This window comes from Otolemur garnettii, unplaced genomic scaffold (genome assembly GCF_000181295.1).
Source record: "Otolemur garnettii isolate 467f Iridium unplaced genomic scaffold, OtoGar3 scaffold00190, whole genome shotgun sequence".
Taxonomy (NCBI): Eukaryota; Metazoa; Chordata; class Mammalia; order Primates; family Galagidae; genus Otolemur; species Otolemur garnettii.
The window spans coordinates 615,254-621,640 of record NW_003852585.1 but is presented as its reverse complement, the minus strand read 5'-3'; positions in this window follow the sequence as shown (position 1 = coordinate 621,640).

Sequence of the window (6,387 nt, the reverse complement as noted above, 5' to 3'; positions counted from 1 at the left end):
GGAAAACAACTGCCTTTTGTTATTATTTTGCAACTACCACTGCTGTGCATTTTATCGCTCCAATAAAGGCCTAAGCCATTCATCCTTGGGGCTGGTATTCCTTCTTCCTTTCATGTCATGCCCTTACCTCCCTTAGAATATAAAATAAAATAAAGTCCTTACTTTAAGCCTGTTTCTATTTTTGAGTTGAGAATTCTTTACCAGCCTGTGCAATGAGCCCCTTAACAGGAGGTATTAAGGAACTTGTGGACATCTTTAATATATCTCAAATTCCAGATACCAGCATAAATTTTGTCAGAAAATGATAACCTGATTTTAAAATCCATATGTAAAGAGTTAAAATAACCAAAGCAATCTCAAAGAAAAAGAACACATCTGGAGGACCTACACTACCATATATTAAGCTATGATAAATAAGAACTGTGGTATTGGTGCAAGGACATAGTAGCTAGTATGGTTATGACTGTAGTGAAATAAAATAAAGAATTCAGGCATATACTATCACTTAATTTTTTAATAAAGGTGATATTGAAGTACAAAGGAAAAAGGACAGTCTTTAAAATAAATAGTGCTATATTAAGTGGATATTTTGTGGAAAATACTGCAACTATATCCCAAACTTACACCATATATGAATTGCAAAATATTACATCAAAAGAATAATGATAAATCTGTTATAGAAAATATCTCTAAGCACAATCCCTTTGTAACATCACTGCAGGCAAAGATTCTTCCAAACAGAACACAAAAACACCATTAAAGAAAGAAATGATAACTTTGACCACACCAAGAAACACCAATAACAAATGGAAAATCTATCCACAAGATGGGAGATGACATTTAAAATACATATATCTGGCAAAGAATTCCTATCAAATATATATTAAGAACGCCTATAAAGCAATAATAAAACTAATGAGTCACAGAACTTCATTAAAAGGATATTAAAATAGCCAACATTTTCTTTCTTTCTTTTCTTTCTTCTTATAAATATTTTTTTCTACTTTTCTCGTCTTTCCCTCATGAATCTCTCAAAAAACAACCAAGATATCCCTCTCTTTTTTTTTTTTTTTTTGAGACAAAGTCTTGCTTTGTCACCCTTGGTAGAGTGCCATGGTGTCATAGCTCAGAGAAACCTCAAATTCTTGGGCTCAAGTGATTCTCTTGCCTCCGCCTTCCAAGCAGCTGGGACTACAGCCATCCACGACAGTGCCTGGCTATTTTTAGAGATGTGGTCTTGCCCTTGCTCATGCTCAGACTGGTCTCGAACTTGTGAGCTCAGGCAAACCACCCACCTTGGCCTCCCAGAGGGCTAAAATTACAGGTTTGAGCCACCACGCCCAGCCTAATCCCTCCCTATTTAATTCCATTTTTCTGACCTATTTTTATTCTGTTTCATTTTCTATTTTATTTCTGGGATAGACCCTTGCTCTGAGGCCTGAGTTGAAGGGAGGCATGGCATTGGCCTGCCTCAAGGAGGCCTTGAACCCCTGGGCTAGTGTGTCCCTTTAGCTTTGGCCTTCCAAAGAACAATATTGGTAGGTCTCTACCACTACACACTGCTGATTTTCTTCTATATTTGGCAGAAGTGGAGTCTTACTTTTGCTTGGGTTGGTAAAGAGCTCCTGGTCTCTGGGGATCCACACACCTAGGCCTGTCAGAGTCTTGGAATAGCTGGTGACCACATGATCCTCTCAAATGCAGAAAAAGCATTCAACAAACTTCAGCATCCTGTTTTTAAGAATGCTTAAGAAGCCATCTGTAACAAACCCACAGTCAATATCATACTGAATAGAGTAAAACATTGCCATTTAGAACTACAAACAGACAAGGACGTCCACTGTCTCCACTAGTATTCAGCATAGTTCTGGATGTTCTAGCCAATTGAACCAGGCAAAAAAAAGATATTAAGGTCATGAGATTGTCAGCAGAGAAGGTCAAATTCTTGCTCTTTGCTAACAATATTATCTTAGACTTATAAAACCCCAGAGATTCAACTACAAGATACCTGGAAATGATCAAGGAATACAGTAATGTCTCAGGGTATACAATCAATGTCTGCAAATCAGTAGCCTTTGTATACATCAACAAAAGTCAAGCTGAGAAGCATGAAGGACACAATACCCTTCACAGTAGTTTTAAAAAAATGAAGTATCTGGGAACAAAGGATGTGAAAGAACTTTATAAAATGAATTATGAAACCCTAAAAAAAAATAGCAGAAGACATTAACAAATGGAAGAACATATCATGCTCTTTGCTGGGAAGAATCAACATTGTTATAATGTCTACACTACACTACCCAAAGCAATCTACAGATTCAATGCAATCCCATTAAAATGCCAACATTACACTTTGGAGAATTTGAACAAATAGTTCTTTGCTTTGTACGAAACGTGAAAAAAAAAAACATATAGTGAAGACAATTCTTAGTATTAAACACAAATCCAGAGGCATCACTCTACTAGACTTCAGATTATAAGTCCACAGTGATGAAAACAGCACAGTACTGGCACAAAAATAGAAACACAGACATATGGAATAGAATAAAAAAACCAAGAGATGAAACCAGCCTCTTATCACCATCTGATCATTGATAAACCAAACAAAAGCATACACTAGAGAAAAGAATCCATGTTCAATAAATGCTACTGGAAGAACTGGATAATCACATGGAAAAAGACTGAAACTGGACCTACACCTTTCACTACTTCCAAAAAGTGGCTCATGGCTTGGCACCTGTGGCTCAAGCGGCTAAGGCGCCAGCCACATACACCTAAGGTGGCGGGTTCGAATCCCCAGCCCGGGCCCGCCAAATGACAATGATGGCTGCAACCAAAAAATGGCCAGGCATTATGGTGGGTGCCTATGGTCCCAGCTACTTGGGAGGCTGAGGCAGGAGACTCGCTTGAGCCCAGGAGTGGGAGGTTGCTGTAAGCTGTGATGCCATGGCACTCTGCCCAGGGGGATAGCTTGAGGCTCTGTCTCAAAAAATAAAAAATAAAAAAACAAAACAAAAATTGACTCATGATGGATAAAAGATTAAAATAAAAGATACAAATGATAAAAGTCCTAGAGGAAAGAATGGGAGAAATTCTTGATGATATCAGACTGGGGAAACATTTTATGAAGAAAGGCTTCATGGGCAATCACAATAAAAGAAAAATAAATAAATGGGATTTACTTAATCTAAAAAGCTTCTGCAGAGCTAAGGACACAACAAGTAAAGCAAATGGACTACCTTCAGAATGGGAAAAGATATTTGCATGTTACAAATCTGATAAATGGTTGATAACTAGACTCTATAGCTACCTGAAATTAATCAACAAAAAAAGAGTAAATAATCCCATCTATCACTGGGCAAGAGACATGAACAGAAACTTCTTTGAAGAAGATGGATGAATGGCTAACAAACACATGAAAGAATGCTCATCATCCCTAATTATAAGAGAAATGCAAAATTAAAACCACCCTGAGATTTTACCTAACCCCAGTGAGAATAGCCTACATCACAAAGTCCCAAAGCAGCAGATGCTGGCATGGATGTGGAAAGAAGGGAACACTTTTACACTGCTGGTAGGATTACAAACTAATAAACAGCCTCTTTGGAAAGAAGGATGGAGAATCCTCAAAAAACTCAAAATAGACCTTCCATTGGATCTTACAATCCCATTAATAGATATCTACCCAGAAGAAAAAGAAAGAAATCATTTTATCATAAGGACATTTGCATTAAATTGTTTATTGCAGCTCAATTTACAATCACTAAGATGTGGGGTAAACCCATGAATGGATTAATAAACTGTGGTACATGTATGCCATGGAATACTATTCAGCCATTTAAAAAATGGTTAATTAGGGGGCGGAGCCAAGATGGCAGACTACAGCCAGCTTTTTACAGAAGCTCCCATCCAGAAGGAGGCTTAAAGGACAGAAGTTTAGCAAGGAAGCTGATGGTTTGGAGCAGAACCAAGAGAGAAGATTGAAGAGCACACTTCAACCTTCCTGAGGTGAGGGGAGAACCCAAAAATACAATCAAAAGGTACAAAATCCACCACCAAGTGGACAGGAGTTCCCTCCCCGACAAGAAGGGCTCGCAGTTTACTCCATGCAAACAACTGACCACAGTTCAAACATCCTCCCACTTTATCCCATGGAAGAGACCCCCTAAAAACTGGACATCCTACCCCTGCTGGCAGGCCATGGCACCCTCCTGCCAGGCATAAAACTGTATAAAACTATATATATTCTCCACCTGCAACATTGAACTCCGAGGATTCCCCACCCACCCACCCTGAGGCCTGGAGGTTTGTTACCTATGGAATCCAGATTCTTGGGCATCTCCTTGAGAGAAGTGGAGAGGGAAAGGGCTGGTGCTGCTCTGTGCTGACTGTGGCACAGGAGTGAGGAGAGGAAAGTTGGCTTGGAGGAAGCCATACAGTAATAGTGGCCTCCTAAGCAGCGAACTGACGCCATTCCAGCTAGGCAAGCCCTGTCTCTCTGGGCAACCAGAGGTTCCAGACAACAGCCACAGGCAGAATGGACTTGGTAACTTTTGTAAGTAAAGAGCCCATTAGCACCAGCCCTCAGGGGATTATAGCTAAGACAAAGGCAGTGGCCGGGCACAGGCTGGAATTGACACCCGAGAGTAAACTCTAATTTGCTTCAGGCCCAGAGCTGAGTTCTTCACCAGCTCTAGAACGCCTCTGATTTGCAGAAGAATTTAGAAGGGACAGAAGATGTGTGGCTGGAATGGCAAGAACTTCCAAAGCCTAAATTCTTCCCCCGCCATACTGGACTCAGATTTCCCAATGAGCACCTCACCCTCAGGCGAACGCTGAGATAAAGGCAGTGGGTGGGCAGAAGCGGGGATTGACACATGAGTGTAAACTCTAATTGCTGCCCAGGATTGAGTTCCTTATCAGCTCTAGCAGACTCTGACTTGCACAGGAATCTAGCCGGGACAGAAGGCGAGGGGCTGGAATTGAGAGAACATTCACAGCCTAATTTAAACATGCAAGGCCCCCCTGCTGGATTCAGATTTCTGGGTGATTTAAGCAGTGGTAAACACCAGGAGTAGTTGCCTACTGGAGTGAATAGGGTCCCAGACCTGAGGGAGTACGAGTGACTGGGTGCAAGGTGGGGAAGGAGGTATTAACCTTCCCAGACTAACCCATTTGCTGGGAGGGTCCCTTTGCCCTCACGGAGACCTGGAGAAAGTTATATCTGAGCTGCAAGCAGACCCCTCTTATCTAGCTGCTAGAAACATTTGAACTCTTCCACCTGAAACTGGTGCTGACTGGGACAACTGATTTGGACCCTTTAAACCTGGCAGACCACCCAGGGACTATTCAAAGGGGCACCCTGGGTGTATGGTTGAGGGAAGGTTTGATTTTCCTTGCCCAATTGTTTTTTGTGGGAGGTGGGGTGAATTAATTGCTGGCATTTCTCCACAGCAGAGACTTCAACCAAGAGTAACTAAATCACTAGGGTAGGACAGAGACCAGCTGAAAATAAGACAGAGCCACTTAGCCCCACCACACCAAACAGGTCCCCAGTCTCTCAGGCTGTAACACCATACAGGTCCTTGACAAACCTCAAGGGGAAAAGTGAAACAGGGTAAAATAATCATGGGGCGGAATCAGCAGAAAAGCTCTGGTAATATGAATAACCAGAGTAGATCAACCCCCCATAAGAAAGGATGTGGCTGGTAATATGAATAACCAAAGTAGGTCAACTCCCCCAAGAAAAGATGTGGCAGACAAAACTGAAGATCCCCTTTATAAACAAATGGCTGAGATGTCAGAAATTGAATTCAGAATCTGGATTGCAAATAAGATAAACAGAATAGAGGCAAAGATAGAACTAGAAATTCAAGGAGCATTCCAAAAATTCACTCAAGAATTCAACAAATTCAAAAAAAAAAAAAAAACCACCAAAGATTTTGAAACATTAATGCGAGAGATTGCAGCCCTCAAAGATCTGAAAAATACGGTAGAATCTCTTGGTAACAGAGTGCAGGAGGCAGAAGAAAGGATCTCAGATGTAGAAGACACAGCTTCTAAATATGTCCAAATATCCAAAGAGAATCAGAAATGGAAAGTAAAAATGGATGACTCTGAATATGTCCAAACATCCAAAGAGAATCAGAAATGGAAAGCAAAAATGGATCACTCTCTAAGAGAGCTCTGGAATAATTCAAAGGTGACGAAGTTGCTTCGCAAAACACAGAGGCTCTTCTTCATGAAATTATGAAAGAGAACTTTCCAGATATGTCAAGAGATCCTGAAATTCAGATTGCAGACAGCTTCAGAACCCCAGCACAACTCAACCCGAATAAGACATCCCCCAGACACATCATAATTAACTTCACTAAACTTAATATGAAA